General features: G+C 37.2%; 1 protein-coding gene across 2 annotated transcripts in view; it reads right to left on the bottom strand.

Annotated features, from left to right (window-relative positions):
- Window positions 1-27330, bottom strand: part of MEGF10 (multiple EGF like domains 10) — a gene marked incomplete at its 5' end in the record, with an annotated part of 363778 nt that overhangs the window by 199636 nt on the left and 136812 nt on the right. Inside the window, one exon of one of the 2 annotated variants that reach the window (XM_079916644.1) lies at window positions 13237-13357. Of the gene's footprint in view, window positions 1-13236; window positions 13381-27330 lie in introns of those variants that run through there. The other variant, XM_079916645.1, reaches the window with a different exon arrangement.

Here is a 27330-nt window from a genome sequence, read left to right as displayed (position 1 = left end):
TTAAAGTGAAATGCTGAGACAACTGGATACTCACATGCAAAAGACTGAATTTGGACCTCTACCTCAAATCATATACAAAATTTAGCTCAAAATGGATCTAAGACCTAAATCCATGAAGTAAAACTGTAAAACTCTTAGTAGAATACATAGGAGTAAATCTTCATGATCTCTGATTTTGCAATGGATTCTTAAATACGATACCAAAAGTATAGGCAGCAAAAGAAACAGATAAATTAGACTTTATCAAAATCAAAAACTTTCATATACCAATGGACATTATCAAAAAGTGAAAAGACAGCCCACAATATGGGAGAAAATATTTGTAAATCACATATATGATAAGGAACTTGAATCTAGAATATATTAAGAAACATTACAACTCAATAATAAAGACAAATTATCCAATTAAAAAAATAGGCAAAGTATCCGAACAGACATTTCTCAAAAAAAGTATATACAAGTGATGAATAATCACAAGAAAAGATGCTCAACATCATTAGCCATCAGGGAAATGTAAATCAAAAGCACAATGGGGTACTATTCCATACCCACTAGGAAGGCTATAATAAAAAAATAAGATAACAACAAGTGTTGGTGAGGATGTAGAGAAATTGGAACCCTTATACACTGCTGGTGGGATGTAAAATGGTGCAGCATCTTTGGAAATCGGTTTAGCATTTCTTCAAAAGGTTAAACTTAAAGTTACCATATGACTCAGCAGTTCAGCTCCTAAGTATATACCAAACATATATACATCCACACAAAAGCTTATACATGAATGTTCATATCAGCATTATCAGTAATAGCCAAAAAGCTGAAATAACCCAAATGCCCATTAACTGATGAATGGATAAATAAAATGTGGTATATTCATACAATGGAATATTATTCATCAATAAAAGCAAATACTGACACATGCTACAACATGCATGAACCTTGGAAATATGCTAAGCAAAAGAATCCAATCACAAAGGACGATATATTTTAAGATTCTATTTATACGAAAAGTCCAGAAGAGGCAAAGGTACAGAGACAAAAAATCAATTAGTGTTTTCCTAGGGTTGGGGAGGGGGATGGGGGGTTGAGGGGTGGCATCTAAGGAGAAGGGGTTTCTTTCAGGGCTAATGAAAATGTTCCAGAATTGATTGTGGTGAGGGATGCACAACTCTGAATATACTAAAGCCAGCGAATTACTTTAAATGGTTGAATAGCATGGTATATAAATTATAGCTCAATAAATCTGTTTTTAAACAAAGATTAAAGGGAAGAAGAAAGGCAGAGCCACATCTTCTGGCCTTGACTGTGGCAGCAGTGTACCCCTCTAGCAACTGCACTGTCTCTGCAGGGGCATAAGAGCACTGTCTCAGAGCAATTCAGGGTTAGACAGGTGTGGTCTCCTACAGGGGCTACAGCAGCTTCCTGGAGTTCCTGAACATTGACTAACATCAATGTCCTCCCCTTCTTTTTTTCTCGTTCATTCCTTTCAACAAATTTGTAGCTTAATTCCCTGGGTTAAATCTCACTCTGTTTGAAATTCCTAGGGTGATTTGTTTTCCTAACTAAATCTTGGCTGTTATTATTGCCTAGAGAACATCTGTCCTCCTTGTTCTTTTCCTAACAAATTCCATATTTCATTCAGGTCCTCACTCCTCCCACATACAGACAAATGCCTGAGGAGATGGTGAGCCCCCACCTTAGCTTCAGGGTTCAGCCTGATTTTGGTCTAAGGGTAATCCCATTCCTCTTACTAAAAATTGGTTTAGAAATAGGCCTATGGCCCGGTTATGCTGACAAAAGATAAAGAGGGGCTTGCCGGAGACTTCTAGAAACATTCCTCTTCATTCTTAAGAAAGAAGCATGAAAAACCAATTATATAAAAGAGAAAGCCCTAATTTCTGCAGGCAGCTATCATACAACCAAGACAGCAGCCCACCTTAGAATGAAGATGACAGGCAGAAGGCAGGGCAGAGAGAACCCAACTCTTTAACTGTTGAATCTACACACTCTGAAGCTCACCTCACCTCTTGACTTCTTCTATGAGCTAAAAACTTGCCTTAAGGCAGTTTGAGATAAGTTTCCTATTACAGCTGGAAACATCTTAATTTATGCCCTGAGCCACTTTGAAATGGCAGCCCCTCCAGGCAGACAGGGCATGAGATAACTCCTCAGTTTCCCACAGTCCCAGAGCGGCATGAAATATCATGCAAAATGTACCTCTAAAAACAGAAATTTAGCCAAGAGGGGGCTGATGGACCTGGAGGGGACTTGCAGCCATGATGAGGGACACAGCGGCAAGAACCATGCAAAACCAGAGATGAGGTAGGAATGCAGACATCAGGACAGAAGGGTAATGACAACCAGGAACCAGATGGCCTCCTACATCATAGTAAAATGCCACACAGGACTGATGATGACCTGGGCCACGCCCTCTCCACGTGACACCTCAAGGCAACTTAACACCCTCCCCTCCCCGCACCCACATCCCTCAAGCCTTAGGAGGATGATGAATTGTTCAAAATAAAGATTGTTGGATCATGGGAAAATGAAAAACATTATAGACTGAGAAAATCATAACCCTAGGAGTGTACATCCCAATTAAGCAGAACTCATTCTTTGGCCACTGGGTGGCAGGGGAGGTATGATCATCTTGATTCCCAGCCCCACCCCACATTTATCAATCTTGTCATCATGGAGAATCACAGTCAGCCTTGGCAAATTTTCCTCTGCAACCTATTCTCATCTGGAATTGTTCAAAGTTCAGGCTCAAACTATCTCATGAATGGAATTTATATTACAAGAGGCTCTTGGGTGCAATCCCGATTAGAGGGCTCAGTGTAGAACTGCTGCCCTTCAACCACTTCAATGACTCTTGCCACCACTGTCTTCTTGATCAAAAAATGGATATATAATTAGGTAAGAGAAACTCAGAAAAATGCTTATAAATTCTGTTCTGCAGCCCTATGCCTCTTTCCTTCCATGTCTTCCAAATTCATATTGTTCCAAATCTGAAGCAGAGAATAGATTTTAAACCATTACTGATGGATAATATGCAACCCAAAGTTGATCTAACTTGGAATGTGAAAGTACTTACAACTCTTTTCTCTGATTAAGTTTGTAGAATTTAAGTGGCACCGTGCTTGAAAGCAACTGTTATCACCATATAATTTACTTCTTAATTTTCTTCTTCTTCATTTGTGTCCCAATCCCTTAAAACCAATCTCATTTCCTCAGTGTTGTCTCTAGAGACAACTGATGCTAGCACATATGTCACTTGGTCTCTACTCTGAAATTAAGAAAATGTTTCCATTTTTATTCCATAGGGAAGAGAATTCACTGCACAAACCAAGAATACTGAACATAACTGGAAAAGTAAAGTTAAATATCAGATTGATGGGTCTCTATCTAATTCCTGTTATCATCCTTCTATTAAAAAAAAAAAAAAGCTAAACCTTTGCATGTGCAGAAAATAAGTTAATTTCTATATTTCACCACTATGTTAAACATATTATTTAGCATTTGATAGAAAATACTACTGAAGTAGTAGAAGCAGATCTTAATTTTTCATGAATGTGAAAAAATAAAACTTTTTATTCCTTGTGCTAGCTCTTACAGCTTTATAAATAAGTAATATTTAGCAATTATGTACATATCTATTACAAAGAAATTTAAATGAAAACTGGACATTCTATATCTTGTCACCGAAAAGCTGAGCTTCTGCATAAGTCTGTTTGCTACGGACAAAGCTTTCTTATAATATTTGAAGGTTTATTTTTAATATTTTTACCAAATGTTGACTTACAACCTTGCAATTAGACCATGTGTTATGGATTACTTTGTTGAAATGTTTGATGTATATGTTTACTTAAAATTATAAACTATATTTTTCCTAAGAGGTTGGTGTTACCCACCAAGTTGATGAGAATAAACCCATTTGGGCACCACCACCATTTGAATTTGATCTATCTCAAATTATTCCAACCTGAGGAGGAATGAAGGAGATTTTCTCTTCTTTTTTATTAATTAATTAATGTATTTATTTTTGGCCGTGTTGGGTTTTCATTGCTGTGCACAGGCTTTCTCTAGTTGCGGCGAGCAGGGACTACTCTTCCTTGTGGTGAGCGGGCTTCTCACTGCGGTGGCTTCTCTTGTTGCAGAGCACAGGCTCTAGGCCCGCAGGCTTCAGTAGTTGCAGCACACGGGCTCACTGTTGTGGCTCGTGAGCTCTAGAGCACAGGCTCAGTAGTAGTGGCGCATGGGCTTAGTTGCTCCGCAGCATGTGGGATCTTCCCAGACCAGGGCTCAAACCCGTGTCCCCTGCATTGGCAGGCAGATTCTTAACCACTGTGCCACCAGGGAAGTCCCAGGAGATTTTCTTAACATTAACCTTTCTTAACATTTATAAACATGACCTATAAAGATGTATTTAAAGGTTCTAACAGATTTTTTTAACATCTTTATTGGAGTATAATTGCTTTACAATGGTGTTAGTTTCTGCTTTATAACAAAGTGAATCAGTTATACATATACATATGTTCCCATATCTCTTCCCTCTTGTGTCTCCCTCCCTCCCACCCTCCATATCCCACTGCTCTAGGTGGTCACAAAGCACTGAGCTGATCTCCCTGTGCTATGCGGCTGCAGATTAATTTTAAAACACTGTTCCAGGTAGAGTTTTGAACTGGCAGGCACAGACGTCATGGGCATCATGGGGGGCAGTGATGGCAGTGCAGATTTCCCAGAGTCTTCCCAGTGGTTGGTTTGAGATGGAGTGGCAGAGGTGACAGCAGTTCTCTCTAGTGTCCGGTGGGGCAGTGGCAATAGCATTTCCTCCTAGGCCACTTGCATGCCGCAGTTTCCTGCAATCTACTGGATGAAGTGCTCCCCACAAACCAGTGTATAAACCATGAAAGAGACAAGGGACCCAGCAAATGGAAGCTCCAACATGAGGAAAAGGAAAAGGAATGTGCCCAGGATGACAATGAAGGGAAGGTCCTGAAAAAGTGGGGCAGCAAGTCTGGAGAGTAACCAAGTCCAGTGTGAAGTAGAAAGATGGTCCAAATGCATATTTTCAAGAACTGAATTCTTAGATTTTATTTTTTTCTGAGTGCTTGACTGAAATTAGAGGTTCATTCTTTTGGTTTTCTTTTTCTCTCCTTCCTCCCTCCCTTCCTTCCTTCCTCGCTCCCTCCTTCTCTCCTCTATCCCTCCTTCCTTCCCCCTCTCTGTCAATTGTATCAAAAACAAAGCAAATTTAAAAGTGAGCAATTATTAACTCCCCCCAAAAGCAAGTTGTATATGACAGGAAATTGTAGACACTGTGTATATAGTATTTACATAGACATACTAATTTTAACCTTAGATACTGATAGAGTCAAAAATATTGTCAGGGTAAAGAGAAGAAGGTGAAACGTGCTCGTCTGTGTGGTATGTATTTGTGTGGGGGAAGTCTTGCTGGGGTTTGAGGAGTAGGTCGGAAAACTAAACCTTACTTTTCACAATAGGAAGTGGATTGATAATCTTCAAAACTGAAAGAAATAAGCAAAACTTAAGTATCAGGAAAACCTTCTTCTAGTAAAAACTGCTCAAAGCGTTGGAAACTGTTGACTTTGGGAGTGGCAATCAGAAGCTGGAAAGAGTAAAGCCGAGAACTGTTATTATAAGATAGCAGAATTCATCATATTTAAAGTGAGTATGTGTAACCTAGACAAAAATAAAGATTAGAATTTTAAAGAAAAATAATTTCTAAACTCTCCCCAAATTCCATCACTATTTTCATTAGAATTTCATTGAGTTTATAGATAAATAATGTAGGGAGAACTGGCATCTTTATAATTCTGATTATTTCTCTCTAAAAATATGGTTAAGACTTCTTTTCTATCCTCAGAGCTTTATCATCTTTTTATATGTCCTGTTCATTTTCCATTGTTTGTGCCAAAGCATGCTATATTATTCTTTGCTATTATGGTGACATCTTTTTCCATTATAACTGATTATTACTAATATATAACAATTTTTCTATATTTATTTTATTTATATGAATTATTTACATTATTTATTTATTTCTATATTTTTCTTGTAACCTGCCACCTTACTGAACACTTCTCATTTTTTTTAACTGATTGTCTTCAGTTTTCTAGGTAGATAATCATATAAATGTACAATTATAATTGTGTATTATAATTTTTCTTTCAAATATGTATGACATTTCTTTCAGCTATCCCATTGCATTGGTTAGAACTTGTTGAATACAGCTCTAAGAGTGGGAGTGAGTGGCTGTACTACTTTCAACTTGAATGGAAATAATCCTAGTTTTCTCCAACATGAATATTATTCTTATTGATTTCAGGTAAAAATTTGACCATCGCTTTCTCCTATTTCTAGTACTTCTCCTATCTAAATACTTCTTCATACTTTATTATTTATCATTTATCATTTGTCTAGTTATCTATTATTCTCTTTACAACGTATGTTCCTAGTGGTATGGATCAGTGTTTGGTCTTATGCCAGAACTGAAAAGAATGCCTGGCTCAACAGAAATTTGTAAAATGAATGAATGAATGGATCAGTGATGGGCAGGTCACCTCTAGACAGTCAGGTGTCCTGTCTCTTTTAACTTGTGAAAAACGTTAAGAACTGTCATAGTCTTAAAACGTTTTTGCATTTATGGAATAAACATTACTTCAATATCGTGTGTTACCTGTATTTCCTAGTGTTTTACTTTAAATGTTTGCATCCGTGCTTATGAGCTTGAACTGTAGCTTTGTTATGTGTTATCTTTGTTAGGTTTGGTTTCAGGATTATGTTAGCCATATTAAGTGAGCTCAAATATTTCATATGTTTGCTCTGTAACAGTTTTAAGGTTACATGGATTAGCTGCTAAGTTAAGAGCGTTCACTGAGAAAATAATCTGCATCCTGGTGCTTCTTCAACTTCTCAAGTCATTATTCTTCTATTATGCCTCATTGTTCTTTATTACACGAGATGTGTATGAGCATGCTTTCATTTAAAAAAGTTAAAATTGTACCTAAGAATAAAGACTAAAAATGTGAGGCTGTATCTCCCTCACCCCATCCCAGAGTTAACCATGATTAACAGTTTAGTATAATACTTTCATTTCAGTATTTTTCCTATGCCTTCCCACACACGTGTGTGTGCATGTGTGTGTAAAAAATAAGAGGAATTATCCTGAAACTTACTTTTTTTTCACTTTCCACTTATATATAATAAAAATATGAAATTTGGGCTTCCCTGGTGGTGCACTGGTTAAGAATCCACCTGCCAATGCAGGGGACACGGGTTCAAGCCCTAGTCCGGGAAAATCCCACATGCCGCGGAGCAACTAAGCCCGTGCGCCACAACTACTGAGCCTGCGCTCTAGGGCCCGCAAACCACAACAACTGAGCCTGCATCCTGCAACTACTGAAGCCCGCACGCCTAGAGCCCATGCTCTGCAACAAGAGAAGACACCGCAATGAGAAGCCCGCACTGCAACGAAGGGTAGGCCCCACTCGCTACAACTAGAGAAAGTTCGCGTGCAGCAACAAAGACACAACGCAGCCAAAAACGACATAAATAAAAATAAATAAATCTTTTAAAAAGATATGAAATTCATGTACTACATCCTTTTTAATAATTGTATGTTATTCAACATTATGACTTTACCATAATTTATTTAACTGATCTTCTGATGATGAATATTTGGCTTTTTCCCATTTTTCACTATAATAAACACTCCTGCTGTGATCATTCCTATACATAAAACTTTAGGTCCATGTGCATGTGAGGTAGTCTTTAGAATAAACTCCTAAACATGGGATTGCTAAGTCAACAAAAATGGGTAGTTTTTATCCTAGTAGATACTGAAAAATTTCCCTCCAAAATATGTTTGTCCTCTTACCCTCCTGCCAACAAAGTATCAAAGTGCCCCTTTGCCACATCCTTATCAACCCTGGGTATTACCAAGCTTTTATATGTTCGCTAATCACGTGAAAATTGATGAAAATGCATCACATTAATTTACCAATGAGTTTGCACATTTTGTAGAGTTTATTGAACATTTGTATTTCTTTTTCTGTAAATTGCTTTTCATATGTATTGTTAATTTTTCTACTGGAGTGTTTGTCTTTTTCCTATTGATTTGTATTTATATTAATCCTTTATTAATATAATAAAAATATATTCCCAGGCTGTGGGTTGTCTATTAATGTTGTTTTTTGTGTACATTGTTTTGTTTTTAGTTTTTATATATTTAAATATGTGACGATTTTCATTTATGACTTTAATATTTTATATCTTCGATACAATTTCTTCACCCCATGCTTATGAATGTTTTTTCTATATTTTCATCTGATAATTTTATGTTTAGTTCTTTGAGTATGGTGTAAGGTATGTGTCTAACTATATATCTCTCAAAATGGACAACCAGCTACCCCAATTGTATTTCTTTCAAAATAGGTAACTGAACTTCACCTTGATTTGAGAAGTACTTCAATGTCTTCCAACTGATTTGTTTACCATTGTTATCATTGATAGCAGCTGGCACTTACATAGTTCTGACCATATTCCAAGCACTCTTCTAAGGGCTTTATGTGTATTAACCTATTTAATCTTCACAACAATCTTTAATTTAACAATCCTAAGATATAGATGATATAATGGTCCCTATTTTACAAGTAAGGAAACTAAGGCACAGAAAGTTTATTTAACTTGCCCAAGAATGCACAGCTACTATGTGGCCTGGCTTGTGATTCAGAGCTTTTAACTATTATGTGAAATAGCAGTGTATACTTCTAAGTTCTATTCAATCTTAGTAATTATTGTAATAATTTGCCTTTACCTGCACCAACCTTATACTTTTACAGTTATATTTTCAAATATGTTTTAATTTCTGAAAGAGAAGTTTCCCCCATTTTTTTTTCTTCTCAGAATTTTCCAGGCAATTACTTATTATTTTCTCTACCATTTGACCTATAGAATGAACTTGTTAAGTCTTATAATAATGATTAGGATTGTATTACATTTCTAAATTAACTTGGGAAGGATTAATATCTCAAAATATTGTCTATTTAGGAAGGGGCTATGTATCTGCATCTATTGGATCTTCTTATAACTTTTTTCCTATAGTTTTATAGGTTTCAACATATGAATCTTATATTTTTGTTAGGCACTTTATGGTTTTTATCGTTACTGAGAATGGATTCCATTTCTGTTTTATTCTTTAATATATTGTCAATAATATATAGGAAAGCATTTATTTTTTTCTACGCTAATTTTGTATCTAGCCACACTGAACTCTTTATTGATTCTAATAATTTTTTCCTTGGATTTTCAAGGCAATCTTGTGCAAATAATTATATTTGTGTCTTTCTTTCATAGTATTTATATATATGTACACATATATATGTTATTCTTTTTGTCTTATTGCATTAGTTAGAGTCAGATTCCATTTAAGGTTAAAGAGCAGCAATGCTAGGAGCAAATTTATCTTGTTTCTAATGTTAATAGGAATGTTTCTTATGTTTTATATTAAATATGATATTTGCTCTTGGTATATGCTAACCTTTATCAGCTTAAGGAAGTTTCCTTCTATTGCTAGCTTGCCAAGACTTATTGTTTACTTGTTTTTAATCGAGTGATTATTGAATTTTAGCAAATGCATTTTTTGCTCATATTGAAATGTCATGAGGTTTTCCTCCTTTGATCTATTTACGTAGTGAATTACATTAATGGATTTCCTTGTGTTGAGTCATCCTTGAATTAATAATATTTAGGTGTTCCAGGAGCTATGTATACACATTTAAGATTGTTGTATCCCCTTGACAAACTGACCTTTTTATTGTGAAACTTATTAATATTAATAGGAACATCTAGTGCATTTACATTGAATATAATTATTAATATGGTTTAATGGGTTTAATTCTACCATCTTGCAATTTGTTTTTTATTTGTCCCATCTCATGTTTGTTACTTTGTTGGTTCTTTCTGCTTTCTTTGGCCAATAAAATACTTTTGAATACTCGATTTTATTGCCTCCTTTTCTTTCTCTCTCTCCCTTTCTTTCTGTATGTGGGTGTGTGTATTAGCGACTGCTCTTAGGATTACAGTGCACATCCTTAACTTATCACAGTCTACCTCTAATTAATATTATACCATGTCATGTAAAATATAAGAATCTTCCAACAGTTGAACTCCATTTATCCCACCCAATTCTTAACGCTATTGTCATAGTTTACGATCACATATGTTAGAAATGCCACAACACAGTTATTACTTTTGCTCAAATCAGTCAATTATCTTTTCAAAAAATTTAAAGATAAGAAAATAAAATTTATTTATATTTACAATTTTCAACAATCTTTATTTCTTCTTATAATTCTAAGTTTTATATTCAAGCCAGTGAACTTTCTTTAGCACTTCTCTTAGTGCCGTGACTATTATAAACAAATTCCTCAGTTTACATTCATCTTAAAATATTTTTAGCTTCCATTCTAGAAGAATATTTTGAAACATATGACACCTTGGGTTTTATGAGTTTCTTAGATCTGCATAATGATTTTTTTCACCAAGTTTTTAATACTTTTGGTTATTATTTCTTTAAATAGTTCTGACCCATTCTCCTTTTCCTTTTCTTCTGAGATGTCAATTACATGTGGGACAAGTGATACTATTCCATAAGATACTGAGCCTCTGCTCATTTGTTAAAATCTATTTTCTGTTTTCTAGTTTTGATATTTTCTATTGATCTGTTTTCAAACTTTTTATTCTGCAGTGTCTAATCTCAAGGCATTGAGGGAAATTGTCATTTCTAGTATTTTTAATTGATATAAACTTTAATATAAACTTTTTTATAGTTTATATTTCTCTTTTGAGATTTCCCACCTCTTTGCTCATTATGTCCATGTTTTCCTTTAAATTCTTGAACATGTTTATAATTACCATTTTAAAAATTATGTCCTAACTCTAAAGTCTGAATTATCTCAGGATCTCTTTCTATTGCTTGCTTTTTTGTCTTGATTATGGGTCCCTTTTTCCTACTTCTGTGCATATGTAGTAGTGCTTTTATTGAATGTTGTATGTTATGGATAACATATGGTAGAGCATTTGGATTTTGCTGTCTCTCCTTTAACGGTGTAGCATTTGTTCTGGCCAACAGCTACATAACTGGTTAATTCTCTTGATTCTTTGGGCTTCATTTTATGCTTTGTTTGGGCAAGTGTATATTAATTTTGACCTTAACCATGGGATATGGTCTTACTCCTGGCTCCTAAAAAGTGACCTTTCTGAGGTCTCAATTTAATGACTGATATGCTCAGTGAAGTCTTTCCACTATGACTGGACCAAAACTTCAATATCTTTTAGCACTGCATAACCTCTGGCATTTCCATTTATTTCTTAGCTCCACTGCAGCTGCTGTCTTGCTGGATCTCAGGTTCTTATAGAATCTTAACCTATAAATGTAAATCCCAGACCAGCTCTCAGCCAAAGAGCTAAGGAGAATCTGCACACTGACTTCTGAGACCTTCATCTGTACAGCTTACTCCTCTCTGGAATCCTATTCTGCTAATTCCAGCTCCTCCTTTACAACCCCTCTGTTTTAATTTCTGCCTCCTCAGCTCAGTGAGACTGATGTTCTTCTCTCGGGCTTCACCTCCTTGTGCCACATCCTGGGAAGTGCCCCCAGACATAAAATAAGGTTGAATGTGGTGCTTATCTCATATTTACAGACTTTCCAGGACTCTAGTCCTGTACTGCCTATTATCCAATGCCTAAAAATTGTCACCATGTATTTTGTGCAGTTTTTAAATGGTAGAGTAAATTCAGTAGCAGTTACTCCATGACAGCCTGGAAGTAAACATCTAATAGAGGAAACTATTATCTTTTTAATCCTTGCATCTTACTTCATTGGTTCATTTCACTGTATTTTCTTGCTGCTCCCCCACTAACCACACACACACACACACACACACATACACATACACACACTGGCACCTTTTTGAATAATGGGGCTATGTGCTTTTTTCTCTCATGGTCTCACTTAAAATTGGTTTTGTTTTTAAAAAATTTTTAAACATGTTTTAATTTATTCTTTATCAATGTCAATGCCAAATTCATAGTTACAAATATGGATCCTCCTTGTTTGACATTAAACCTTTAACATATTTTACTTTCTCTTTTCCACCTCTCTCCTCACCTGACATCTCTAGGGAATGTTTATAGCATACCTTTTTCTTTCTAAAATTCTTTGTTATAAATTGAACTTAGTTTCACAGGCACATTAAAAACAATTCTTAATGTTAAATCTAAATTTACTTCTCACTGCTCGTTTTTCTAAAAACATAGCTTTACCTTTATTAAATTCTGTATTTTGATTAGTTTTTGCTTGAAGGTCTACTTTAAGTTATATTTTTTAAAAAGCATACATGAGTCATATAATTTCTGAATTCTTACAAATCTGAACCAGGTTTTCATTTGTCTTTGCATTTAGGTAATAGCTTGGCTCAGTCTATAATTCTTGGAACATAATGCTTTTTCTTCAGAAGTCTTTACATTTTCTCTGAGGTTTTCTGGCATTAGTGTTGCAAATAAAAAGTCTAATGACGTTTTTTAGTGACCTTTTTTTTTCACAGTTGGCTGCTTCCAGCATTTGTTCATTATTCAGGCCATGGAAAACCATCTGGGTATGATTCCTTTTCATTATACTGCCTAGTCTTTGGTAAGTTTTCTCCATATAAACAATGAATCCTTCCACTCTGAAATGTTTTTTCTTTAATTATTGCTTGACATTCATTCATACTATTTTCTCCTTCTGGAACTTCTGTAACAATATTGCTTCTCCTGCTTCAATCTTTTCTGCCTCTCAACTTTTCTCTTGAATTCCCAACTCTCAGAGTTCTAGAAGAATGTCCCATAGTTATTCTTCTTTTTATCTCTAAGATCTATTTTTTGGTTCTCGATTTTTACTTTACTTTTCAAACAAAAGTAATATATGACGCTTTTGAACCTAAGAAAATTAGCTTCCCCACCCCCAAGTTCTTCCCTTTATTCTATAGCAACTGTTTTACTAGAGGTTATTTAACCTGAATACTCAACATTTTATTCCCCTCATTTGAACCACTGAATTTCTCAATTTACCTGGCAATTTTTCTCTTATTCTTACAGAGTAAGAATGAATTTTTCCAGGATGAACACCCAAAATGTGAATAGTGGCTCATCAGTGTCCCCTTAATTTACTCCTACCTGTGCCATTTCCATCTCTAACTCTTTAGCTTCAGGGATGCAGATGAGAAGTTTCCGATTATGATGCATAAATGATCTTTCTATATTCCTTTTACATTCCTTGGGTTGTTTCTTTCTGAAACTGGAAAGAAGAAGGCATCAAACATGTGATTAGGATACCATATTTGTCACAGCAGTTTCCACTTATTTTTCCTAGACTGTGACAAGAAAATTTTACTTTTGTGTCCCACTTAAAATTCTTTAAAAGAAAAATTGGATATACTTCAAGTTCCTTCCTTATAGAGAAGTAGGAAGGTTGTTCTGGTTCCAACAATCTTATGAAAAGAGTCCCTTGTGAGGAGGAAGGGGAAACACATTTTTAAGTTACTTTCCTCCCACTGAAAACATTTTGAAATACTTTCCTTGAAACCACCTTTGCAATCCTGAATTTATTGTGGACTTCTGTGTCCAACTGCCTAAACAAGAAATAGGGAAATATGCCCATGAAAGTTAACCTCTGCTGAATACAACCATGAAGTAGAAAAAACACAGGGAACATCTGTATTTTATACTGTCAATATGTTCTCTCTTATTCTGGAAGCACAGGTTGTCTTTCCTCTGTCAGCTGCAAAAATATTATCTCTCTGCAGGAATGAAACAAGTGTGGAATATATATTATGCTACCACATTACATGCATACCTAAGCAGAAAACAAAGAAAATAACCATTTAATATATAACTCAATTTTGCCTCCAGGGACAGATAAAAATTTTTATTATAATACCCAAATGGTACAGTACATAAATATACATGGGAAATGTGATAGGACCAAGCCAGGCTCTTTTGGCTACATGCTGGTGGCTAAAAATTTATCATCTAACCTCATCCTAATCTTCCCTTCTCATAGACATGAAGTAGGCTATATTTTTTATAAGAGCCAGGAATTTGGAGCAAAGGAGATCAAAACTGATCACCATTTTTCAGCAGATCATTAATTTCTAAATGTCTGTGGAAAATAACTATTGACTGATATCTTTCAGTTTCATTTCAAGCATAACACCTTATACTGTTTACTTACGAAACAACGAAGATAGTAAAAAAAAAAAAAAACTAAACGAACTAAATTGGTAATTTAATAACTTCAGATGATTGGTAATTTAATAACTTCAGATGGTTTAGAGGTATTTATCCCTTTTGAAATCAATAACCTTTCGTTTGGAATCTTAAATCCACTTTAATGAGCATTCTGCTGGCAGCTGTTTTATTTAGGATCCGAGCTTATACAAACAAAAGTAACAGAGGCTTTTACCTAGATTACAATTTACAGTTAACTTTTGCAGACCACATGACTGATTTGAATGTATAAGTCCCTACAATTCCATTATACATGTTTCTTAAAAATTTGAATGCTTTTAACCAGAGAAGAGCTTATACAGGACGAGTGTTGTCGATGTGAGGAATCTCGATGTTGCTCAGTTATTTGCAGCATGTCTGAAATGGCTCTTCTAACACTGGTTCTGTCTTTGAAAGCCCATACAGAGCAATAACATGACCTTCTTAGAAGCAATAAGTGAAAAACACCCCTGGATAATGCCACTGACTTGCTACATAAGTTGCATTTTTATTGAATTATCAAATTGAAATATTTGTCAACACATAATACCCTATTTCTTTGTATCTTCACATTCACTCACTCTGTTTTAATTCTGACAATGTCTTCTGCACTATTTCTTCTCTATAAGAAACTTTTTGAGGTCAAGTAATCTATCCGTATAAAACTTATTAGAAACATCCTCCACAAAACAAGGGGCTGAATTTATTGTCACTGTAATCTGCATTGCTCTGCCTCTGTGCACCAGGCACCTAAGTAGCTCTGGAAGCCTCCAGAGTGTGTTCAGAAATGAAACTTTCGACTTATCACTGTTTCTCTGTGAGATGCTGTCCTATCTTGCACTAATGTTGCCTCCTGGGAGCACTTCAAAGCTATCACGCCCTTAATACACCAAAAAACCATGCTGCATTCCCTTCATAGTTTACAAAATTCTTCATAAAAACAATGACTTCATCATCTGTTATAATTCTACTTTCCACAGGGATCAAAAACTAGTCCTTGAGCCATGTGAGAGATAGCACCAAGTAATGCCTCCCCACCTGTCCCTTTCCCAGGGGCCTTTAATACAACCTCTCTTTAAACCAAAAAAAGAAAAAGAAAAGAAAAAGTACAAATCACACAGACAGACTCCAAATCCCAGCTTCTGCTCAGCTGGAGCCCCTTGCCCCATTTAAAAATATTCAAAGATCACCTCTTATCCATGAATAACCTACTGTTGCTCCATGAATATCTCATTGCCATGCTTACCTGAGAATGAAGCTAGCAGAGAGGAAAGCAAGCGGGGAGATGAGGAGAGCCCCCATCCTCATCTTAGCCCAAAACCAGCAATCACCTTTGGTCTCCCTAGTTGCATGTGCCAGTAAATTCCCCTTTTTGCCAAAGTCAGTTCGAATTTGGTTTTATATCACTTGCGACTGAAATAATCTTGACTAATATACTAATAATTACCAAATTTTATTGGGTTATGTAAATATCATTGCCTCGGGAACTTGAAACAACAAATCCCTGGGATTTCCAACCGTGAAAACTACAGTCTGATGAGTGATTTAATTAAACCTGTACATATAGATCACTCCCCAAGCTACATACATAGAAATGAGGAGAGACGAATCTGAAGGAGACAGAAAAAAAAACTTTCGCATTTTGAAACAATGTATTAAGAAGACATGTGCCCAATGTCTAGGATTGGAAAGATAAATGATTCCATTTTATGTTGTTATTAAATTGTATGACCCTTCATTAAAGTTAAATGCATTTAGAGGAATTAAGCTTATCAAAAACTTGGCAGTGTAATATAAGTAATGGTTCTTTGTTTATTTGACGACATCCTCCTGTGAGTTGATTCACAATTTTAATTTTGGAAAGCAGTATTTCTTTGATGGGGACTGATGGAATGATGCGAACTGCTACATTGTTTTGCATGAAGTCATATTGATTGTGAAAGGAAACAGAGGCCAAGTGACAACCGATTTTTCAAGGAGCATTATGACAGTAATGTTTCTATATTGTCAAAGGGATCACAACAAATTAAGAACTGAAATTAAACTTTAGGAGACAATCTCCTATCCTTTTGAAGATAAGCACACCAGAATTCTATAACGACAAAAATTCTAAATATTTTTAGTGGAAAAACCTTATTTAAAAAAATATGTATAAAAGTTATGTACCAATACCAAGCACCTATTTTGGACACAATGGTAAGCGGAAGAAATGGTCAGCAAAACAAAATACAAGAGAGAGCTTGCAACCCAGTGAGAGAGGAAGCATTAATCCAATCACAGAGAACTATAATTCCAATTGGGATAAATGTCACCAGAGAAATATGCCTACCACCATAGAAGACAATACTGGGGGCTTTACCCTAAACAGATAGATGAAGGAAGGATTTTGTGAAGAAGTGATATTTGAAGAACAAATAAGCACTAAGGAGGTAAAGAGGGAAAAGCACATTCTGGTGAGAGGGACGAGCCTCTCCATGGGAGTAGAGAAGGATGGGGTAAAAATCAGAAACCTGAAAGGACTGTGCGCCCAGAACCTAGGGAAAGGAGGTGGAGAGTAAGGAGAGGCAGGCTGTGCAGGGATGGTAAGTTTTCTCCTAAAGCAATGGGCAGACCTTGAAGGGTTTTAAGGGGAGCCTGGGAAGATCAACTTTGCATTAAAAAAAAAAAACAACCCTTTGGCTTCAGTCTGGATAATAAATGGGAAGAGAAGTCAGGATGCTGGCAAGGGCAAACAGTAGTTGGGCTAGGGAGAAATGGGGGTGAGGCCAAGACACAGAAAGGGAGAGACAGAATCTGTCATGGCAGTTTACGTTCATCATGTATTGAGAATCAGCACCATGAAATCTGACTGAAACATTAGGGAAGACTTCAAATATATTAAAAAAGTAGACAGAATAATATAATGAACTTCCCGTACTCAACACTTAGCTTTAACCATGTCCGACTCAGCTAATCTTGTTTTATCTAAATCCCCACTCATTTCCCTGCTCCCATATACATATATATATATATATTTAATTATGAATATTTCAGACCTTCAGAAACGTTGTGAGAATAGTACACCACCACCAATTTATCATTAATCTAGATTCACTAGTTGTTAACATTTTGTTAACTTGTTCTACATATGTGTATGTGTGTGTAAATATATGTATTTCATCATCTAACTCCTAAAAGCAAAGTCTTTCTCCTAAACAACCACGACACAATTATCACACTCAGGAAAAGTAATATTATCTAATATACAGTCCATATTCGAAAACTTCCCATTTGTCCCAATAATGTCCTCTATAGGCAGTTTTCCCCCGACCCAGAATCCAAACAAGGATTATGCATTGCATTTTTTGGTCCTGCCTCTTTATCCTCCAATCTTAAAGAGTTCCTCAGCCTTTTTGTCTGACATGACATGGATGCCTTTGAAGAGTCCAAGCCAGCTACTTTGCAGGATGTCCTTTAATGTGGGTTTGTCTGTTTCCTCATGATTAGATTCAGGTGAAACATTTGGCAGTACCATCACATAGAGGGTATTGTGTCCCTCTCTGTGTATCACATCAGGAGCCATATGATGTCAGTCGTACCGCTATTAATGATGATTCTTTCACTTTTTCAACTGCTTGAATTCATATCCTATAGGCATAATCCATTAATGAGGAAACCAGACAAAGGCTGCACAATATAATTTCTATTTCCCCATGAGTATCTTAATGCCAAAAGACATTAACATAGGTCATTTACACAGACAAAGCTTTGTCGGTTTTATTCACGGAAGGTAGATATAGATCATAAATAGACATGGACTGGGAATAAATATCCTGCAGCAATTAGAAATTGGCACACTTGGGAATTAGAATCCTAAGAAGTAAAGTATGAAGGTGAAGCTTGTGGCCTCAGGAACCAGACTGTCGGGGATGTCATCCTGGCCCTGCGGCTCACAACCTGTGTGACCTTAGACAAGTTACCTGCACTTTCTGGATCTGCTTCCACATCTGTGACATGGGTAATCATTAGCACTCATATGTCTGGCTTGAGTACTGAGTTGCTACACATGCAATGCACACAACAAGCTCTCAGTGGTGCAATGATGATGTTTGCAGTGAAGGACCATTAAACTCCATGTGTTGACTAAAAGAAGAACCTAGGTCTTCTTTATAAAAATATTGTCTGAAATTTTGACCCTGTTAGAAATATAATGTGGTAAAATGTCAACATGTTTGCATAAAATCACTAACATCATCATCTAGTGAGAACTACTTAGGGCAAAAGAGTTTGATTTTCACATCAGATAACAAGCACTTATATTTCCCAAATAATAAATGGTAATCTTAACAACGAAATGTGTCCAGTGACATTTCCCATTGAGGATTTTATTACCTCCTGATCATTAGTGATATGTATGTGATCTGTCTGGTGAGTAAGTGTACATATAGTATTTACACGCCCATGGAAAGATCTAAATCACAACTAGAAAAAGGTGTGCTCAGAGGTCTAGTCAAAGATCTAGCCTAGTCTCAGAATCACTTCTTAAACCTTACAATTACAACATGGTTTGAAATTTTCTAAGATATTTTTCTGCTTAGGGAACTCAGCTACAGTATGCTTACCCACTGTCTTGTATTTGTATTTGTCTGTGTGGTGTTGATGGCAGCCCTAGTTGTTTTCCCTGATTGTATCCCATTACCCTTTTTTGAAACAATAACTTTCTTTTCCCTATGGAAATTTCACTGTTAGTCATTCATGGCTTAATAAAATTATCCAATTTTTAATATATGGACTATTGTTTCCCTTAAGTGAAATAATTATAATATCAAGTAGAACAAAAGAGTAATCCTTAACTTTGCATTTTTATGATTTGAGTTTTTCCTAAAATGTGTAGCCATAGTGGAAATCTTTTTGTTTTTCCTTGCAAGTGATATAGACAAAAATGAAAATTTCTCAAAGTTAGAAGTGACTTGAATTGTTACTATTTCGTTTAGGAACAAAGGAGTCAACTGACCTATCCTAAAATTTTAGAATAGGGAAAAGAAAAGAAAATGTAAGTAACAAAGCCTTGACTTTAGTACCATATCCTGGATGGCTCAGGAAAAGACAGGCAGGGTGAAAACATCTAGAGAAAACAGAAATAGAGGAAGGGAGCAGGGAGAAGCAAAGAGACAGAGGGAGGGAAAGTCCAATATGGCTGGTCCCTGAGTCCTAAAATTTCACCCTTCCCAGGGCTCAGGGTAACTGCCCCAGCCCTACCCTTTAAGACCACTCTTGGGCTTGCTTCCCTCAACACCCGCTCTGGGTGTCCTCCTGCCCCCAAACCTCAACTATTACACCTCCAACCCACTCCACCTACCAATACCCCAAACATACATGGTATGTCTTCTTTTTCTTCATTGTCGTCTTTTATTTTTCATCTGATTCCTTCCATTTGTCAAAGTTAAATAACTTCCATCACAGGCATAAATTTAACAGTCACAAAACCTAGATGTACATAAATCTTCATTTCCTCAAAACTGACTTAGCTCACAAGCCCCCATTTCCACAGATGGAAGAATACCTAACTTTGCCAATTTAAGGAAAACTCAGACATTTCTGGTTCTTCTCACTTTCTTTGGACTAATACGAAGTCAATAAGAAATTCACACTCTGATTTCCTTCTCTTCCTTCCATTGATCCTCTAAATGTGGAGGTAGGAACCCATAATTATAAGGGTGGAGCAGCACATACTACAGAGAAGAGGGAGTTCAGTCTAAAAGAGAAGACAGTGAAATAGTCCAGTAAGTGCCCAATCACAAGACCAATGAGAGTGTCAGGGGAGCAGAGTGAATATAAAAAAGAACAGAGGGAGAAGACAGAACAAAAGCTCAGCCACAAGGGGCCAGAGACAGCTTCAGAGAGGAAGCGATTTTTAAGTCAAGGGTGAGTAGGAGTTAGTCAGGTTAAGAAGCTGGGTAAGGGAAGTCACAGGGACCATTTGCTAAGGCATGGAATCAGGGAAACTGTGACATGCTTGGGAAATGCAAGCAGCTCCCTGTGGCTGGAGCACAGGGAAGGTTTGGAGGAGTGGGTAGAAGATGAGTCTAGAGAGGTGAACAGAGGTGTACATCAAGCTAAGGAACTGGGTGGGATCGTATTCTCTAAGCCAGGAGTCGGCAAACTGTACGTGAAGTCCAGATCGGCCTGCTGCCTGGTTTTGTACACAAAGTTTTAATGGACTCAACCATGCTCATTTGTTTACATAATATTCATGATGCTTTCACGCTATACCATCAGTCAAGGACTTCTGACAATGTATGGCCATCAAGGTCTAAAATATTTATTCTCCATATCTTTACATAAAACTTTTGCTGACCCTTCTGCAATCCACTTGAGAAATATACGCATCCTCTTTTTTTGCACCCATTTTTTAATTCTTTTATTGAAGTATAGTTGTACAATATTACATAAGTTACAGTTGTACAATACAGTGATTCACAATTTTTAAAGGTTGTACTCCATTTATAGTTATTATAAAATATTGTTATATTCCCATATTGTACAATATATACTTGTAGCTTACTTTATAACTAATAGCTTGTACCTCTTACTCCCTTACACCTTTATTGTCCCTCCCCCCGCCCCTCTCCCCATTGGTAACCACTAGTTTGTTCTCTCTATCTGTGAGTCTGCTTCTTTTTTGTTATATTCACTAGTATGTTGTATTTTTTAAATTCCACATATAAGTGGTATCATGCAGTATTTGTCTTTCTCTGACTGACTTATTTCACTTAGCATAATGCCCTCCAAGGCCATCCATGTTGATGCAAATGGCAAAGTTTCATTCTTTTTATGGCTGAGTAATATTCCATTGTATATAGCTATACCACATCTTCTTTATCCATTCATCTGTTGATGGACACTTAGGTTGCTTCCACATCTTGGCAATTATAAATAATGCTGCTATGAACATTGGGGTGCATGTAGCTTTTTGAATTAGTGCTTTTGGTTTTTTTTTGGATATATACCCAGGAGCGGAATTGCTGGGTCATGCGGTAGTTCTATTTTTAGTTTTTTGAGAAACCCCCATACTGTTGTCCACAGTGGCTGCACCAATTTACATTCCCACCAACAGTGCATGAGGGTTCCCTTTTCTCCACATCCTCGCCAACATATGTTATCTGTATTCTTTGATGATAGCCATTCTGACAGGTGTGAGGTGATATCTCATTGGTTTTGATTTACATTTTCCTGATGATTAGCAATGTTGAGCATCTTTTCATGTGCCTGTTAGCCATCTGCATTTCCTCTTTGGAAAAATGTCTATTCAGTTCTTCTGCCATTTCTTAATCAGGTTGTTTGTTTTTTGATGTTGAGTTGTATGAGCTGCTTATATGTATTAGATATTAATCCCTTATCTGTCATATCATATGCAAATATTTTCTCCCATTCAGTACATTCTCTTTTTATTTTGTTGATGGTTTCCTTTCCTGTATGTACCCTCTTGAAAAGAAGAAGTTCTCAAAGACCTGACGTGCCACTTAGATATGTTTAGTGTATTGATATTTATATTTGTGCAAACCTAAAACTAGCTGTAAGCATCTTATGCTTATGGCTCTTACATAATTATACAAATTTGCATATTAAATTTAAACAAAAATGACATTCAAATGAATGGTATTAATTCAATGTGACAGATGACATCATTTGTATGGAAACAAATTTCCACTCTTAACATGGGACTGGCTACTGAATACAGGTTCTTTTGAATTTAGCAACTTAAACCACTTGGGCCACATGATGGTTTTCCTTACTTGAACTAGGGTAAAACCTATGTTAATATAACAAAAGATAGTGACTTCATTGAACTTCATGTGTCCTGATTGCCTTGTTTTGGGCTACAAAGTCTCTCTGCCTTCTTTTCTGTGTCAGCTGTTGATAATTATAGTAATGCCCATTTGTACAATAAAAACACAAACACACATGCAGGCACTGAAATCAATTGTCAGTTCTCAGTTTTAAGGCAGCCACTCAGGTAATCCACAATTGCTTGTATTTTTTCAATGTCATCTAGATAAAATAAAGAAATTTGAAAAATAACACAGAGAGCTACAGATTCTGGATACATGCAAAGCTGAGGAAGAAATCTAACAGATATTTATTGTGGCAAAAATATAGCTAAAAGGAGCTAGTCCAAGCTAGGCGAACTCAAGAGGTGGCAATGGGTTAGAGAGAAGAGGGCAAATATGAGAGTTTTCGGTACACTATCTGGACAAGACTCTAACATCAAATGGTTGTGAGGAGGAAGAAACGCGAGGGAGAATTCTGAAATGACTCCCAGGTTCCTGGCCTGGGCATGGACACTCATCAAGGTGGGAAAACACAGAAGAGGTGGAAGTTTGTGAAGGAAAGACAATAAGTTCACTTGGGTGTGTTGAAATTAAGGCAACTGGGAGACTAAGTCTTTATCCTGAATGCAGTTAGGTATATTGGACTGCACAGTCATTAGCAAGGACTGGCTCAGACAAAAAGATTTGGGAGCTAGAAATAAGTGGTTGTTGAAGTATTTATACAGTTGAGCGGGTCCACATATAGAAAAGTAAAAAGTGAGAGCACAGAAAAGCACTAATAATGCTCAATAAAGAAATAGCCATTAGAGACAGTTGTATAAATAACCACATGTATGCATCCACAAATATTATCAAGTCAGGATGATCTGTGCTGATGGAGGGAAACTGTAATATGCATAATATGAAATACCAATACGAAAATCACTCTGCCTTTGGGTGGGTGTTTGCAGAAGATTTACTTTTGTTTGCTAAAATTTGGTTTGCTCTTCCAGAAGGCACATTAACTTGAATAAGAAGGCAAAATGGTATGTAATGTGGCCTTCACTGCTGGTTACCCACCCAGTATCCATTTCCCCTTCTTTCCTAACAGATCCTTAATTTTTCTCAGGCTGTCAGTGTGCCTGATGAGAACTGCATTTCCCAGCCTCCTTTCACCTATGAATGGCCATGTGACACAGTTCAGGTGGGTGAAATATAAGTAAAAGTCACCAGATGGAACTTCTGGGAAGGCTTTTAAAAGGCAAATAGACTCGGCTGCCTGGATGCTTCGTCCTTACCCTTCATCCTGCAGGGAAACATCATTTGAGGCGGAACAACCGTGTTGTGACCTTGAGGCCCCAAGAACATGGTAAGGATTACTGGATGGAAATATAGGATGGTCCCGTGGACTTCACGGAGCCCCAGTATCCGCTCTAGACTTCCTACTTCCAAATGTAAGCAAGAATAATAAAACCTCTCATTTTTTGTCACTGTTTTCTGTTTCCTGAGGTATAGTGCAATTTCTACCCACCCAGAAGCCCTGTTTGAAAATGGTCTTAGGTAAAAATCTCTCCTTAAATAGCCTGTAAAGTTAATGTAATGTCCAGGAAAAAATGAAGAGTTGATTCTCACCTAGATATAACAGGAAGCCTGTCAACCCTATCACTTGATTAGACAAAGTAGGGGGAAAAATGGGGGTGGGCAGCCAGGAGATGAGCTGGCCATGTTAAACAGATTCCCTCTAAGGCCGTGTCTACCAAATCTCCAAATTCTAACATCCTCCACCATGTTTTTATTTTTGGTTTGCATTTTCCCCCCATCCTCAGCATAGTGGAAGAAAAAAAAATGAACATAAATAGGAATACTCTTACTTACTAACATTCAGTGGCTTCTCATTTTCCACTCAATTAAGAATACGTAGGATACTTTATTGAGCTATTAATCTGTGATTTGTTTGACCAGTGTTTTCCTCCCCTATTCTAAGCAAGTAGAAAGGTTAACTGCCGTCTTACTTCGGGGGAGCTTTGTGGTAGAATCTTGAAGGCAAACTCCCTAATACTCCTGCTGGCTGATTGGTCTTGAGGAGTCTGAGTTCCATGGGAGACAGAGGCAAAAGCAGGTGCAGCGAAGAAGAGAACAGACATAGCCCCATACCAGAAAGGCACGGTGGTGTCTGCAAACAGCAGGGATGCCCATCGTACTCCCGGCAGTACCTGGGGGAGAGGAGAGAGCCTCTGAGGGGCTTGGCTGTGTGGTGGAATGAAGGAGGCTGTACCCTGGACAATGGGGTTCCCATGTAAAGAAAGATTCCTGCAGCCCCAAAAGAGCACAGAAAGAGAACAACTGCCATTTAAGGGTCTTTGACAGCTTTGACAAGGAGACTCCCATGATCAGCCAAAAGTTAGGGGCAGTTCCTCTGTGTTTCAAGGAACCACAGCAGTTTCTGAGATGCTGAGGGAGGGAAAGAGAATCCGCAGTAGACAGACTGAATGTACTTCAGCGAGGTGGGATAAAGCCTCAGAGGAGTATCTTGCACATTCCATTTGTGATTCAGGAGTCATCCCCACTGCCAGTACCAATTCCTTCTACTGGAGCCTCAGCCTCAGCAGCACAGTCTCCTCGGCCTGGTGCCCCAGACACTGGCTTTTCTTCTCCTGCGTGAATCCTATGCTCACGAGGCTTTTCTGCCTCAGTTTTGCTCAGCATTTCTGCAAAATGCATTCACTCACAGTAAATAAGTGTCCATTTTTTCAACCCTCAAGCACTTTCCTTTCACAAAACTCTCCTTGATCCTGAAATTGTAAGTCATAATTTCCTCCTTTTCATCTCCAAATTACTGATGACTTCTCTTCTTGGGGTATTTACCCACACTACCTTGTGCTACGCTCTCCTATCTGCTCCCTCACTACACACACCTTTAAAAAAATGTATTGAACATCTACTGTGCACTCTGAGGACAGTGACTGTTTCCCAGGTACCCAGCATAGGACCATATATGTATTCACTTACCAGCAAATACTTTGCGAGGGCCTGCTATGTCCCGGCCCTGAAACACTACAAAAAACAGAACATGGAGTCTGTCCCTGAGATTCTCCAAGTCTGAGTATCATGCATGGTCAAGGCTCACAGGAGTGAACATAATAAATTCCCAATGAGTAACTGTTGATATAATTCTTAGGATTTTAAAGCTGTATTCAGCTACTTAGAGGAAATTTTAGCAAAATGGGTAAGATGATTCCTGATACTTCAGAATATGCCTCCAATACGTGGGCAGTGGGGGAGGGGTGGAGTAACCACTGCACTTATTAGAAATATAAAACAGCAAGAAAAACTTAAAAGTGTGCCTTAATCATTTCCATTTTGAAACTAGATAATTTTTATTTTTCAAGATGACTGTGCAAATAAAAATATTACTCCTTATTTAAAATCCATGAAAAATGCTGAGATGAAGGAAGTCTTGTCCAAAAGCTACTTTCTCTTCTCAGGACTTGTTTCCATAGCCTTTCATTCTTTTCTGCTGTCACTGCTGCTTTGGAATTTGCTATTATGTGTAATAAGACTCCATCACAAATGTTTGTGGGTAGGTCAAGAAATGTTCCCTGGGGATCTTGGCACAGTGCATTGGAGACTCAATCCCTGATCTCCCTTCCCACGGTCCTCATCCTGTGCTCAAGCTCTCTGTCTCCTTCCCAGTTCTCCATTCTCCTGACTCTACTAGCTGTTGGGGGCAAACTTGCTGTTTTCAATCTCCCAAGTATGTCACAAATCTTCTATCTTCGTCAGCTAGTGAAGGAAAGAACACTGGCCTGGAATCAAGAAGCCCAAGGTGATTTGGTCATTTTTTTCAATCAATAAATATTTTAAAGCTTTTTCTATAAGTCAGGTATTGGACTAAGCCTTAGCAAACAATGATGAACAAGACAGTAAAGTCCCTGCCTTCAAGAAGCTGACATTCCAACAGAGAAAAACAGTAAACAAGATTATAGATAATGATAAATGCCAAAAAAGAAAGAAATGGAGTAATGTGATAGATAGTACCTGTAGGGGGTAATAGGAATATGGCTGTCAGAGAAGGCTTTTCTAATATTTAAGCAGAGAATTGATGTATTTCGAAGATACTACAGATTCTAAGGAAGAGTGTTTCAGGCATCTCATCCTAAGATGAGAAAGAGTTCAACATGTCTAAGGCACAGAAGACCAGTGTGGCAAGAAACAGCCAGCAGGATGGAGAGGGACCCTATGTGAGTTCAGTAGAAAAGGATTAGCTCATGGAGGGCCTAGTAGCCACATGAGGAGTTTAGATTTTAATCTAAGAGTATAGGAAGTATTCGATGTGCTTTCAGCAGAGAAGTGACAGATACCATGTTTTAAAGATCATTATGTCTAATGGGTGGAGGGTGGAGTTATGAATACCAATTAGGAGACTGCTGCCTAAATTCAGGCAAGAGAAGGGGAAGGATTCAATGCTTTCGAGTTGGAACTTGCAGGACTTAAAGATGGATCCCATGTGTAAGGCGAGGGAGAGTCACTAAGATGGAGTCTGGATTTTTGGCTTGAAGACTTTAGTAGATGATGATGTCATTTACTGAGATGGGAAAACACTCCAAGCCTATCTTGCCTGACCCTGGGCAATTTGGTCTCTTCAACTATGATGTGAATATATTGAAAGAGGTAGAGTAGATGGCCTCAGACACTTCTTCAGCACTAAAGTGGCACAGCACTATTGGATAATTAGGACATGATATGTTTTTCTTGCTTTCCATTAAGAGAATAACACAAGCCTTGGAACAAGAGAGGCTAGGAGCTCCATAAAGTTCCCACAAAGCTCCATAAAGCCATGTGACTTTGGCAAAGAGACACTCTGTGCCTCTTCTCCTCATCTGCAAAATGGCATCATAAAACTGCCTTGCTCACTGGACTGCTAGGAGGGATAACTAATTTGACTACGTAAGACCCCTAGAATATAATAGTGCTCAGTTAATTATACATTCTCCTTTCCTGACAAACTCAACACTTGCTCCTTCTCTCCTTTCATCCACTTCACTTTGTAAATGTCTTGACTCACTGATTTCTCTTTTTTCTGATTATAAACTAATTCCAAGATTGGCGATGCCCAGAACAGAACTTCCCCTGTGTCTCTCCCTGTGACAGTCACTCAGTCTTGACGTCTCTGCCTTCCCACCTGGAGGTTGAGCATTGAAGAGGGAGGGCA

This window comes from Stenella coeruleoalba, assembly GCF_951394435.1.
Source record: "Stenella coeruleoalba genome assembly, chromosome: 3".
In the NCBI taxonomy this organism is placed as follows: Eukaryota; Metazoa; Chordata; class Mammalia; order Artiodactyla; family Delphinidae; genus Stenella; species Stenella coeruleoalba.
Note: the sequence above shows the minus strand (reverse complement) of the source record. Positions and strands in the feature narration are given on the sequence as shown.